We start from the raw sequence: 13305 nt of genomic DNA on the forward strand, positions 1-13305 counted from the left end.
GAAAAATGCTACAACCATAAAAAAAGTTTCTGAATTTTCACAGATTTTAGTAAGGTTCTGTCTTGGAACTTCTGATTGTTTCTTCACCAAATTATCTTGGTAGAGTAGTAGAGATGTTCGCACCATGCAGAAAAGACCTTACTGGTTCTTTTCTGCCCCTGGCTCACTGGGATTAAGCATGGTTAGAACTATGGAAAGAGGACACTAAGCCTAATCTTTAACAAAACACAACAGAATCTGGAAGTGAGCTATTCAAGCTACATTTTCTTCCTCCACAGTTCCTTAAATGTTTCATCATGATTCACAATCCTTCATACCCAACCCTACTATAAATATGCACCCTTCCAAAATGTTGCCCAAAAACTAAATGAATATTTTGCCTTGATTTTCAGTAAGAATGATAACATGAAATATGTGCATGGAGGCAGTATGGCTAATGGAAACGAGTGTCTAGAAATGGAAATTACCATGTCTCAGGTGGAAGAAAAATTTAAAGATACTAATGAGCTCAAATTGGAGGAGGACCAGATAATTTCCAGCACAGAATACTGAAAGAATTGGCATTTGAGATTACTAGTCCAGTAGCAAGGATTTTTAATACATTTATATATTCAGGGATAGTACCATATGACTGGAGAATAGCTAATGTTGTACCTATATTTAAGAAAGGGAAAAAAGGTGATCTGGACAGTTAAAAACCTGTTAGTCTGACCTCTGTAGTATGCAAGACTTTAGAAAAATTGTGAAAGAAAGAATAATTAAATTAATGGAGGGTAAGTGGTAGAGGGGATGTAATGCAATATGGATTTTTGAAAGGTGGATCATGCCAGACTAACTGATATTTTAGGTAAGGGAAGTGCAGTAGATCGATATACCTGGACTTCAGTAAAACATTTGCCATGGTATCATATGGGGAATTATTAGCTAAATTAGGGAGATGGAGATCAGTACAAGAATTGTAAGGTGGATAAGAAACTGGCTAAAGAGGAGAAGGCAACAAGTTGTGCTGAAAAGTGAATTATTGGACCAGAGGGAGGTAATTAGTGGAGTTCCTCAAAGATTGGTTTGGGGACTAATCTTATTTAATATTTTTTTAATGACGTTGGCACAAAAAGTAGGAGAGTGTTAATGAAATTTGCTGATAATTAAAAGTTGGGAGGCATTGTCAATACAGAGGACCAGAATATTATGCATGACGATCTGGATGACCTTGAAGACTAGAATGACAGAAATGGAGTGAAATTCAGTAGTACAAAGTTCAAGGTCATGGACCTAGGGTCTATCTTTCTGTATATTACAAGCATCAGTCAGAAGTGACAGAGAAGGAGAGAGACCTGAACGTGGTGGTTGATCACAGGATGACTATGAGCCACAAATGTGATGTAATATGAAAAAGGCAAATGCAGTCTAGGATGTATCAGGAGAGGCATTTCCAGTAGAGATAGAGAAACATTCAGGCCATTGTACAAAGCACTGGTACAACCTCATTTGGAATACTATGGACAATTCTTGTCACCCATATTTCAGGTTCACCGGCGGAAGGAGACCAAAGCCCTGAGATAAGTGCAGAAATGGGATACCAGGAGGAAGCACGAGCAGGAGAGTGCAAGAGGGGAGGACTCCTGTCTCAGACTGAGAAAGCGGGACGATCAGCGAGTTATCTTAAGTGCTGTCATAACTATAAAGGGAAGGGTAAGAGCCCTCCTGTGTACAGTACTATAAAATCCCTCCTGGCCAGAGACTCCAAACTCCTTTTACCTGTAAAGGGTTAAGAAGCTCAGGTAACCTGGTTGACACCTGACCCAAAGGACCAATAAGGGGACAAGATACTTTCAAATCTTGGGGGGAGAGGGGGGAGAAAGTGAAGGCTTTTCTTTCTGCTCTTTGTTTGGGGGTTGTTCGCTCTTGGGACTGAGAGGGACCAGACATCAATCCAGGTTCTCCAAATCTTTCTGAACAAGTCTCTCATATTTCCAACTTGTAAGTAAACAGCCAGGCAAGGCGTGCTAGTTTTTATCTTTGTTTTCTCAACTTGTAAATGTACCTTTTTGCTAGAGTGTTTATCTCTGTTTGCTGTAACTTTGAACCTAAGGCTAGAGGGGATTCCTCTGGACTCTTTAAGTTTGATTACCCTGTAAATCAAGTTTCCATCCTGATTTTACAGAGATGATTTTTACCTTTTTCTTTAATTAAAAGCCTTTTTTTTTTTAAGAACCTGATTGATTTTTCCTTGTTTTTAGATCCAAGGGGGTTGGATCTTGATCCACCAGGGAATTGGTGAAGAGTCTCTCAAGGCTACCTAGGGAAGGGAATTAGCACTTTGGGAGTGGTGGCAGTGGACCAGATCTAAGCTGGTAGTTAAGCTTAGAAGTTTTCATGCAGGCCCCCACATTTGTACCATAAAGCTCAGAGTGGGGAAGCAGCCTTGACAAGTGCCTATACACAAATGCAAGAAGCCTGGGAAACAAGCAGGGAGAACTGGAAGTCCTGGCACAGTCAAGGAACTATGATGTGATTGGAATAACAGAGACTTGGTGGGATAATTCACATAACTGGAGTACTGTCATGGATGGATATAAACTGTTCAGGAAGGACAGGCAGGGCAGAAAAGGTGGGGGAGTTGCATTGTATGTAAGAGAGCTGAATGACTGCTCAGAGCTCCGGTATGAAACCGCATTAAAACCTGAGAGTCTCTGGATTAAGTTTAGAAGTGTGAGCAACAAGGGTGATGTCGTGCTGGGAGTCTGCTATAGACCACCAGACCAGGGGGATGAGGCTTTCTTCCGACAACTAGCACAAGTTACTAGATCGCAGGCCCTGGTTCTCATGGGAGACTTTAATCACCCCGATATATGCTGGGAGAGCAATACAGCGGTGCACAGACAACCCAGGAAGTTTTTGGAAATTTCCTGGTGCAAGTGCTGGAGGAACCAACTAGGGGCAGAGCTCTTCTGGATCTGCTGCTCACAAACCAGGAAGAATTAGTAGGGGAAGCAAAGGTGGATGGGAACCTGGGAGGCAGTGACCATGAGATGGTAGAGTTCAGGATCCTGACCTGGAAGAAAGGAAGAAGGAGAGCAGCAGAATACGGACCCTGGACTTCAGAAAAGCAGACTTTGACTCCCTCAGGGAACTGATGGGCAGGATCCCCTGGGAGAATAACATGAGGGGGAAAGGAGTCCAGGAGAGCTGGCTGTATTTTAAAGAATCCTTATTGAGGTTGCAGGAACAAACCATCCCGATGTGTAGAAAGAATAGTAAATATGGCAGGCGACCAGCTTGGCTTAACAGTGAAATCCTTGCTGATCTTAAATGCAAAAAAGAAGCTTACAAGAAGTGGAAGATTGGACAAATGACCAGGGAGGAGTATAAAAATATTGCTCAGGCATGCAGGAGTGAAATCAGGAAGGCCAAATCACACTTGGAGTTGCAGCTAGCAAGGGATGTTAAGAGTAACAAGAAGGGTTTCTTCAGGTATGTTAGCAACAAGAAGAAAGTCAAGGAAAGTGTAGGCTCCTTACTGAATGAGGGAGGCAACCTAGTGACAGAGGATGTGGAAAAAGCTAATGTACTCAATGCTTTTTTTGCCTCTGTCTTCATGAACAAGGTCAGCTCCCAGACTGCTGCACTGGGCAGCACAGCATGGGGAGGAGGTGACCAGCCCTGTGTGGAGAAAGAAGTGGTTCGGGACTATTTAGAAAAACTGGACGAGCACAAGTCCATGGGGCCGGATGCACTGCATCTGAGGGTGCTAAAGGAGTTGGCGGATGGGATTGCAGAGCCATTGGCCATTATCTTTGAAAACTCATGGCAATCGGGGGAGGTCCCAGATGACTGGAAAAAGGCTAATGTAGTGCCCATCTTTAAAAAAGGAAGAAGGAGGATCCGGGGAACTACAGGCCAGTCAGCCTCACCTCAGTCCCTGGAAAAATCATGGAGCAGGTCCTCAAGGAATCAATTCTGAAGCACTTAGAGGAGAGGAAAGTGATCAGGAACAGTCAGCGTGGATTCACCAAGGGCAAGTCGTGCCTGACTAACCTAATTGCCTTCTATGAGGAGATAACTGGCTCTGTGGATGAGGGGAAGCAGTGGATTCCTTGACTTTAGCAAAGCTTTTGATATGGTCTCCCACAGTATTCTTGCCGGCAAGTTAAAGAAGTATGGGCTGGATGAATGGACTGTAAGGTGGATAGAAAGCTGGCTAGATGGTCGGGGTCAACGGGTAGTGATCAATGGCTCCATGTCTAGTTGGCAGCTGGTTTCAAACAGAGTGCCCCAAGGGTCAGTCCTGGGGCTGGTTTTGTTCAATATCTTCATCAATGATCTGGAGGATGGCGTGGATTGCACTCTCAGCACGTTTGCAGATGACACTAAACTGAGAGGAGTGGTAGCTCCACTGGAGGGTAGGGATAGGATACAGAGGGACCAAGACAAATTAGAGGATTGGGCCAAAAGAAACCTGATGAGGTTCAACAAGGTGAAGTGCAGAGTCCTGCACTTAGGATGGAAGAATCCCATTCACTGTTACAGACTAGGGACCGAATGGCTAGGAAGCAGTTCTGCAGAAAAGGTTACAGTGGACGAGAAGCAGGATATGAGTCATCAGTGTGCCCTTGTTGCCAAGAAGGCTAACGGCATTTTGGGCTGTATAAGTAGGGGCATTGCCAGCAGATCGAGGGACGTGATCATTCCCCTCTGTTCAACATTGGTGAGGCCTCATCTGGAGTTCTGTGTCCAGTTTTGGGCCCTACAGTACAAGAAGGATGTGGAAAAATTGGAACGAGTCCAGCGAAGGGCAACAAAAATGATTAGGGGGCTGGAGCACATGAGTTATGAGGAAAGGCTGAGGGAACTGGGATTGTTTAGTCTGCAGAAGAGAAGAATGAGGGGGGATTTGATGGATGCTTTCAACTACCTGAAAGGGGGTTCCAAAGAGGATGGATCTAGACTGTTCTCAGTGGTACCAGATGACAGAACAAGGAGTAATGGTCTCAAGTTGCAGTGGGGAAGGTTTAGGTTGGATATTAGGAAAATCTTTTTCACTAGGAGGGTGGTGAAGCACTGGAATGGGTTACCTAGGGAGGTGGTGGAATCTCCTTCCTTAGAGGTTTTTAAGGCCTGGCTTGACAAAGTCCTGGCTGGGATGATTTAGTTGGGAATTGGTCCTGCTTTGAGCAGGGGGTTGGACTAAATGACCTCCTGAGGTCCCTTCCAACCCTGAGATTCTATGATTTCAAGAAAGATGAATTTTAACTGTAAAAGATGTAGATTATTATTATTAATTGTTATTATAAGAGAAGAGCTACTATGATGATCAGAGGAATGGAGAATCTTATGAGAGAAAACCGGAGGAGCTTGGCTGAGTCTAGCAATAGAGAGGATATGAGTGCTCTCTACAAATACAACCGGGGAGGATGAAGAACTATTTAAGCTAAAAGATGCTGTTGGCACAAGAATAAATGGATATAAACTAGTCGTGAACATATTCATGCTGGAAATTAGAAGAAGGTTTCTATCCATTAGAAGGGTGAGGTTCTGGATGTCAGGAGTGAACTCCTTCAGCTGAGCCTGAGGACTAGCTAGCCCACCTTCCTGGCAGATTAATGAGCTGAGCTGGGTAGTGGTAGGACTTCCTGATTGGCTGGCCCACCTGATTGCTGAAGGGAGCAGCAGGCCAGCTTGTAAGCTTGGCACCGGCATCACCAGGTTGCTGCCTGCTCAGTGCTTTTGCCAGCAAAGTAGGGTGACCATATTTCCCAAGGGAAAATGGGACACCACACTGGGCTGGCCCAAGCCCTCCCCTTCCCCCCTGCATGGGGCTGGCCTGACCTCTCTGGAGTCCCCTCCAACTCCCCACAGGGCTGGCTGGAGCCACTCGCCTGAGCCCTACCTGCCCCCTGTACAAGGAGGGGTCTTGTACCGCAGCTCAACCAAGCCCTGCCTGCTCCTCCCCCACTCCCTGCACAAGACTGGGGTCACTGCTCACCCAAACCCTGCCCCCTACCCCTGCGCGAGGCTGGGGTCGCTGCCAGGGCCGGCTTTAGGACCTGCGGGGCCCGATTCCAATACCCGGCGGCAGTCCGGGTCTTCGGCAGCACGGGGTCTGCTCCGCGTCTTCTACCGCACTGAAGGACCCCCCACTGCCGAAATGCCGCCGAGGACCCCGGAGCGGATCCCCTCCCCCCCCCCGCCACCGAAATGCCACCGGAGCGGACCGCCGCCGGGTGAGCCTAAGGCACAGGGCCCTCTTACCCACGGGGCCCGATTCCGGGGAATCGGCCTAAAGCCGGGCCTGGTCGCTGCTTGCTGGAGCCCTATCTGCCCCCCAGCAGCGTGAGCCTTGCATGGGGATGGCATCGCTGCTCCCCGCCCCCCACATGTTCCTCCTCACCGCACTCCATTTTTTTTGACAAATGTGGGCATTTGTTCTGTTTGCTCTTGCCAACTGATCAAGTCGGCAAGCGCTAGGGTGACCAGATGTCCTGATTTTATAGGGACAGTCCTGATATTTGGGGCTTTTTCTTACATAGGCTCCTATTATCCCCCACCCTCTGTCCCGATTTTTCACACTTGCTGTCTGGTCACCCTAGCAAGCGCAAACAGGACAAATGCCCACTTTTACCAAAAAAGTCAGGATGGCCATTCCCCTGCCATTGTAGGTGTCACCTTCTAGAATGCAATCCAGATCAGGCGGGGTTGTGCCACTGCCTGCCCTGCAACCTTGGGCGCCTCACACTACTTCGCTATTGTAGCTCCCAACATGGGTTGATCAGAAACAGCCTACCAGTGTGCAGGTCATCCCTGAGTATCTGTGTATAGCTGTAGCCCTGGTCCAGCACTCTGACCCCATCAGCAACACACCAGTCACACTCTGGTTACTAACACTTGGTTAGTGCTTGGGCTCTACGCTGTCCAGCCTGCTCCTGGACAGATCAGATATTAAAGATCCATTGCCCCAGTAAAGGGTCAATATTCAACAGTTTGCTACTTTAAGTGGGGTTACCAAACAATCCAGTTTGAACGCAGCACTGGATTGGTTGAGATTAAAAAATAAAATAAGTTTATTTAACTATAAAGAGAGAGGTTTTAAGTGAATTTAAATATCAGGTATTAAAGTCAGAAATGACTACAAGGAAAATAAAGATAAAATGTTTTCTAGTAGCTAAAACTTAACAAGCTAGACTTGGTCCAAGGTAAAATCATTACCAACACGACTAATCAAATTCTTGGGTCAGGATCTCCCCCTAAAGTTGAAGGGCTCATTCAGTTGTCTTGTTAGGTGAAAGAGAGAGAGTGTGCTGGGGGTTTTCTGTCCCTTTCTTTTATAGTTCAGTTAACCATTGATATGGATTCTTTTAAGGGTTACACCTCAAAGCAAAGATTATTCAAACAGTAAAGAAGGTGATATGGAGTCTGTTGGTGAAGGAGACTCCATGCTCTTTTTTCTCATCTGTGTTTGCTGAAATGCAAATTCGCTTTGTCTCCTGCCATCTCCTCTCCCTACAGTCTCACGGACCTTGTTTACTGTGTATATATAAATTGAGATAAACACACATTTCCTCATTCAGGATAATTCTGCCTGGTTTTGAATATTTGCTAAGAACATCATACAGGCGGATTTCATAACTTTTGTGACAAAGTTCCTCCTCTATCTTGGTGGGTCCTGCACTTATTGGCGGATTTTCTTGCCTCAGAGATTCACCATGTGGGTTGGGGAACAGCCCAGAGACCTTCCTCTCTGGAAGAACCCACAGTCCAGGTCAATTGGGAGGTTTGGGGGGAACCCAGGCCCACCCTCTACTCCGGGTTCCAGCCCAGGGCCCTGTGGACTGCAGCTGTCTATAGTGCCTCCTGTAACAGCTGCATGACAGCTACAACTCCCTGGGCTACTTCCCCATGGCCTCCTCCAAACACCTTCCTTATTCTCACCACAGGACCTTCCTCCTGGTGTCTGATAACACTTGTGCTCCTCAGTCCTCCGGCAGCACGCACACCCCCTCTCCACTCCTTGCACCTCTTGCTCCCAGCTCCTCACACTCACACCACAAACTGAAGTGAGCTCCTTTTAAAACCCAGGTGCCCTGATTAGCCTGCCATAATTGATTCTAGCAGCTTCTTAATTGGCTCCAGGTATCCTAATTAGCCTGCCTGCCTTAACTGGTTCTAGCAGGTTCCTGATTACTCTAGTGCAGCCCCTGCTCTGGTTACTCAGGGAACAGAAAACTACTCATCCAGTGACCAGTATATTTGCCCTCTACCAGACTCCTGTACCTCACTGGTCTGGGTCTGTCACACTTTACACATAATGTTGCTACATACATTTCACCATGATATTCTTGACCAGTGAGGAGTTAGTTTTCAAATGATACCTCACAAGGCATATTTTGTACAAAGATTATTACAGTAGTGTGTAGAGTGTGAATACAGGGGTTCTTTTGGACACACGGGGCCTCAGGCCTCCTATTCTCTGCCTGAGACACATAATGGTCTAGTTTCCTGTGGGCTGTAATACTGTGGGTCTTATTTCAATTGTTGGGTTTAGTGTGCGGGTTCTGGATGGTGGTGGTGGCCTGGAGTAAATAGTCGGGACTGCTTGCTGCCACCCCTGCTCGGCCTGTCCCTATAACTGCAAGGCGAGGCCAAGTGTGAACAAATACAGGATTGTATTGCTGAAGAAAAATTCAAACAAGCAGCTACCAAGACAGGTACAAGAACGGTACATACAAATATAGCCAGGTGTTCATATTAGTGTAAACACTACTCATGAGAGAATTCTGCATCCATTCATATAGCCCGCATTTTTCTGTGCCCCACCCCTCCATACAGAAAAACAAAACAAATCTGCCGGGGACACGCACCTCTTCCCTGGCAGCTCAGGCAGCGCATCTGTTCCCACATGCCTGGAGCAGCCTCAGAGATGAGGGAAGGGAGCTGGGCATGCGTGCCAATAAGCGAGCGAGAGGGACAGACTCCTGCAGCTCGCTGGTGTGGAAGGGTAGGACTTTTTATTATGCACGAGGCAGGCTAGAGGCAGAAATGTAGCAGCCTGCCTGAGTTAATTGAGCTCATTCTCTGAGGTAGAAATGTAGCAGCCTGTCTATGTAGTAACATTGTTAATGTTCCTATTGTTAGTTATCTCTTCCCATTCTCAGCCAATTCCCCAGGAGCATAAAACCTGTGAAAGTTTTAAGGCCCCTACATTGCCAGAGCAGGGCTGCCCAGAGGATTCAGGGGGCCTGGGGCAAAGCAATTTTGGGGGCCCCTTCCATAAAAAAAAGTTGCAATACTATAGAATACTATATTCTCATGGGGGCCCCTCCGGGGCCTGGGGCAAACTGCCCCACTTGCCCCCCCTCCCCGGGCAGCCCTATGCCAGAGTGATGTAAAGGAGCCTTATAGTAAATGGCAGTAAGGGAATCCTCAAGCTAGGAAGATCTATGAGCTTTTTCACTTTTTTCCTGTGCCAAGTGGCACAATGGGGTTCGATTACAGCTCAGGATTTATTTTACTTACCCATTAAAAAAAATACTTTGTGGGGGGAAATAAAACATTTCCCAAGCTGTCAATAAAATGTCAGGCCAATTAGAACCAAGCACTTCCCAAAGTACCCAGCCAGGTCCAGGACAATGTTTAGCAAAATTGTATGTCTTCCATGTGTGAAAGTCTGAGCAATTTAAAATGACATTCCACTTTTTTTTTGGTATTTGATGTTCTGTAATGTATTTTGACAAATAAAATATGTAGAATTTTGAATTTTTTGGCGCTGAATTTTGAATTTTTGGCACAGAATTCCCCCAGGAGTAAAACACCTATATACATTTGTTGCTGGTACCCAGAGACTGCATATCATCAGTGTAGCCACTAGTGTTGTGAAGTATGGACAGCCTTGGTCTAGGCAGAGACCTGCCTCTCATTGATGCAACTGATGCCAAGACCTGCTTCTCTGAATATATCCAGTGGCTATGGCTACAAATCTAGAACAATAACTTCATGTAAAGCAGTACCCCTGGATGGGTTGATGGTGGCAACTGAACCTGGGACCACTCATCTAAAAGCAGAGTCTTTACTACCTTTTAGATCTAGAGTTTCAGGTTCAGTCCCTGCTGCTTACAACTGACCCAGGGATGTCATGTTACAAGTGGTGACTTGTATCAGGATTTCATCTGTGCAGACCTCCAAAGCTTGGGATGTATGCCTCCAGCCAGGAGGCATGTGTAAGCAATACATAAAGTGTGGTTTTCTGTCCCCCTTCAATGGCAGGATCACAGAGGTTTATGACAGGTTTCAGAGTAGCAGCCGTGTTAGTCTGTATCCGCAAAAAGAACAGGAGTACTTGTGGCACCTTAGAGACTAACAAATTTATTAGAGTGTAAGCTTTCGTGGGCTACTGCCCACTTCTTCGGATGCATATAGAGTAGAACATATATTGAGGAGATATATATACACACATACAGAGAGCATGAACAGGTGGGAGTTGTCTTACCAACTCTGAGAGGCCAATTAAGTAAGAGAAAAATTTTTTTTTAAGTGATAATCAAGCTAGCCCAGTACAGACAGTTTGATAAGAAGTGTGAGAATACTTACATGGGGAGATAGATTTAATGTTTGTAATGGCTCAGCCATTCCCAGTCCTTATTCAATCCTGAGTTGATTGTGTCTAGTTTGCATATCAATTCCAGCTCAGCAGTCTCTCCTTGGAGTCTGTTTTTGAAGTTTTTCTGTTGTAAGATAGCCACCCGCAGGTCTGACATTGAATGGCCAGACAGGTTAAAGTGTTCTCCCACTGGTTTTTGAGTATTATGATTCCTGATGTCAGATTTGTGCCCATTAATTCTTTTGCGGAGAGACTGTCCGGTTTGGCCAATGTACATGGCAGAGGGGCATTGCTGGCACATGATGGCATATATCACATTGGTAGATGTGCAGGTGAACGAGCCCCTGATGGTATGGCTGATGTGATTAGATCCTATGATGATGTCACTTGAATAGATATGTGGACAGAGTTGGCATCGGGCTTTGTTACAAGGATAGGTTCCTGGGTCAGTGTTTTTGTTCAGTGATGTGTGGTTGCTGGTGAGTATTTGCTTTAGGTTGGGGGGTTGTCTGTAAGCGAGGACAGGTCTGTCTCCCAAGATCTGTGAGAGTAAAGGATCATCTTTCAGGATAGGTTGTAGATCTTTGATGATGCGCTGGAGAGGTTTTAGTTGGGGGCTGAAGGTGACAGCTAGTGGTGTTCTGTTATTTTCTTTGTTGGGCCTGTCTTGTAGGAGGTGATTTCTGGGTACTCGTCTGGCTTTGTCAATCTGTTTTTTCACTTCAGCAGGTGGGTATTGTAGTTTTAAGAATGCTTGATAGAGATCTTGTAGGTGCTTGTCTCTATCTGAGGGATTGGAGCAAATGCGGTTATATCTTAGAGCTTGGCTGTAGACAATGGATCGTGTGGTGTGTCCTGGATGGAAGCTGGAGGCATGTAGATAAGTGTAGCGGTCAGTAGGTTTCTGGTATAGGGTGGTATTTATGTGACCATCGCTTATTAGCACAGTAGTGTCCAGGAAATGGACCGCTTGTGTGGATTGATCTAGGCTGAGGTTGATGGTGGGATGGAAATTATTGAAATCATGGTGGAATTCCTCAAGGGCTTCTTTTCCATGGGTCCAGATGATGAAGATGTCATCAATGTAGCGCAAGTAGAGTAGGGGCGTTAGGGGACGAGAGCTAAGGAAGCGTTGTTCTAAGTCAGCCATAAAAATGTTGGCATACTGTGGGGCCATGCGGGTACCCATAGCAGTGTCGCTGACTTGAAGGTATATATTGTCCCCAAATGTGAAATAGTTGTGGGTGAGGACAAAGTCACAAAGTTCAGCCACCAGGTTAGCTGTGACATTATTGGGGATACTGTTCCTGATAGCTTGTAGCTACACAAATCTGACATACTCAATACTGATCTGTGCATAACAGTTCACTGAAGGGTGGCATGTGAGGTCTCTACCAAGAACTAGTAGCCCACTGGCCATTGTCATCATTGCGAAATGTATATATGGATAATATTTAAGGAGTTATGTATCTATTCTAAAATTTATGGTCTTGGAGTTAAGGCAGGTCACCAGGCAATGACATACCTTGGAAATGTTCCTTTCAGGCAGGAGGACGCCTTCAGGTCGCAGGCACCCATCTCCCCGTCTGGTCATTTATTGTATGTCTCAGAATGCATGCCTATTTGCATACTGAGTCATAGGATAAATAAGAATGTGAATCTACAGGAGAGGAAGTTTACAGCACAAAACAAACAGCAGGGGAATGTCCAGCTTTTGAATAAAAACAAAGGCATTTTTAGGTCTATCTTGGCTTCCAGTGTTACTTGGCACTTCTTCACCTAGAAGCAAATCTGATACCATGTCTGTCTCTTGAAAGGAGAATCACAGCCAGCTTGGCTGTAAAATGCTGCAAGGATATTGGGTGAGCAATATTTTACAAGACATGAAAGTATCTTGTTAATTAAATCTAGGCCCAATAATGCGTGTTATGATTTTGTTTTATATATAACCATTGATTTCCAATACTTCTACTTCCTATTACTTGAATCTCTATGCTTTTTTAAATCAATGTATACTTGGTTCCACTATAAACATATCTAAGTGCTGTATGTTAAGTAGAGTGGTGATCTGAAGTGGAATTGGTAAGTTGTTTGTTTCTCTGCAAGCAGCGAATCTGTTAATACTGTGAGTGTCCAGTGGACCAGGGGCTGGATACTCAGGGAGGGCACGAGGGGCAGAAGTAGGGTTGCCAACTTTCTAATCACACAAAACCGAACACCCCTGCCCCGCCCCGAGGCCCTGTGCTGCCCCTTCTCTGAGGCCCCGCCTCTGCTTACTCCATCCCCCCTCCCTCCATTGCTCACTCTCCCCCACCCTCACTCACTTTCACCGGGCTAGGGCAGGGGGGTTGGGTGTGGGAAGGGAGTGAGGACTCCGGCTGGGGGTGTAGGTTCTGGGGTGGGGCCAGGGATGAGGGGTTTGCGGTGCAGGAGGGGGCTCCGGGCTGGGGCTGAGGGGTTCAAAGTGCGGGAGAGGGTGCAGGCTCTGGCTCGGGGTGTTGGCTATGGGGTGGGGGCTTGGGGTGTAGGAGGGAGCTCAGGGCTGGGGCAGGGTGTTGGAGGGGTGCGGGCTCTGGGAGGGAGTTTGGGTATGGGAGGGGACTCCAGGCTGGGGCAGGGGGTTGGGGGAGGAGGTGCGAGGTCCCAGCAGCACTTACTGTGGCTCCCAGGTCCCTGCAGCCCCTAGATGCATGGGCATCCAGGGTGGCTCC

The sequence above is a fragment of the Chrysemys picta genome, chromosome 24 (assembly GCF_011386835.1).
Source record: "Chrysemys picta bellii isolate R12L10 chromosome 24, ASM1138683v2, whole genome shotgun sequence".
Classification (NCBI taxonomy): domain Eukaryota; kingdom Metazoa; phylum Chordata; order Testudines; family Emydidae; genus Chrysemys; species Chrysemys picta.